This window comes from Pygoscelis adeliae, unplaced genomic scaffold, assembly GCF_000699105.1.
Source record: "Pygoscelis adeliae isolate BGI_AS28 unplaced genomic scaffold, ASM69910v1 Scaffold98, whole genome shotgun sequence".
NCBI lineage: Eukaryota > Metazoa > Chordata > Aves > Sphenisciformes > Spheniscidae > Pygoscelis > Pygoscelis adeliae.
In genome coordinates, this window is record NW_008825547.1 from 5,501,122 (window position 1) to 5,502,814 (window position 1,693).

Below are 1,693 nucleotides of genomic sequence, written 5' to 3' on the forward strand. Positions count from 1 at the left end.
TGTACAAAGCTGGAAACTCAGTTCAGGTATTTTCAAAGTGAAATTAAAACACATTTTTCAATAGTTGAACTACTGGAATGAACCAACCTTGAAAATCAACTTCTCTATCTTCTGGTTTTTTGTTTAATTCTCATTGTTATGCTGGCTTTCTCTAATATTTGTTTTAATTAAACCAAATTTATTTGGGTTTTCCTACTGAGACAACAAGGTAAAATAAGATAGCTTGGTTTTTGGAGCAATTTACTTTGCCTTTTTCTAGTCATACTTAGAATTAATAAATTCTGCTGTATGTTTCATATTTAAAGGCTGGAAACGTCCAGTACCTCACTGCATCTTCAATATTTTCATTACAGACATTTCAAAAAAAGTCTGCTGAACAGATGATTAGCAGAACTCAGATTACAGACCAGAACTCACCTTTTACACTTCTTACTTGCAACTCTCCTCCTTTAGTAACGTCCTTGTTCTGTCCGTAATTGAAGAGCTCTGTGGCAGCACGTCTGTTAAAGGAAAGAAACTAAGTTTAAAAAGTTTTCCATCTAAAGCTGTGAAGCGGGGAGGGTATCTGGTTCTTGTCTGTTTGCTGGGAGCTGTCTGCTCGAGTGAAATACGTGATCTGTAAGCTATGTATTCAGGCTCTTTTTCTGGGGTATGAGAAGATAGATGTCTTATGCCAAACTGCATTAAGGTAAACTGAGCGAGACATTCTTAACTGTGGAATTAAAAAAAAAATCCTTTGGGGAATTATTCTGGAAGAGCTACTATTTTACATTTATAAATCTACCTCAGTCCAAATTAATTTGGTGAGATCTTAGACCATTTAAATACTAATGAGCAAGTACTTCCAAATGGGAATACCCAGGAGTCATTTTTCTTATATAATGTTTTTAGCTGAAGTTTGAATTGAAGGAATTACTTATGCAGGGCTGTGAACTTATTTATTTCATGGAATTCTTAGTGTCTTACTAGGTGCTGATATAAAAATTTTGGTTGTCTATTCTAGAAAAAAAAAAAAGAATTGATAGTGTTTACTAGCTCTATCCTAAAAATTACCAAATAATTGCACTTTGAGGACAAAATAAACTTTCTGATTTCCAAATTAAATTGTAATTAACTCTGTCATGGTAATAGCTGTCTACAGCGTTTTGGACCAATGGAGGCCTCAGAACTTCAGTGCCTGCATTGCGCAAACCCCACACAAATGTTCCATTTCAGTGAACAGAATTCATTTCTGGTTACCTTGCAACTGTTCCTAATCAAGTTACACTAAATCATCATTAATCAGATGTTCACAATGTAAATGTCCTTAGAGTCTTTTGTGCCGATTAGTTAATCTGTTTTAAATTAGATTTTACAAATAAAAATCTCTGCCTGAATGTGAAAATGTAAGTGCTAGTTTTTTAGAAAGTTCACAGTTAATAGAGGAGAACTTAGATAAAGTATTTATTTCTACTTGCATTTGAATTTTTCTTCTCTTAGCAAGCTGGTTCTTGTTTGTCCTGGTTTCGGCAGGGATAGAGTTAATTTCCTTCCCAGTAGCTGGTGCAGTGCTGTGTTTTGGATTTAGGATGGGAACAAAGTTGATAAGGCACCAATGTTTTAGTTGTTGTTAGGTAGTGCTTACACTAGTCAAGGACTTTCTAGTTTCCCATGCTCTACCGACTGAGAAGGCTGCAGGTGCACAAGAAGCTGG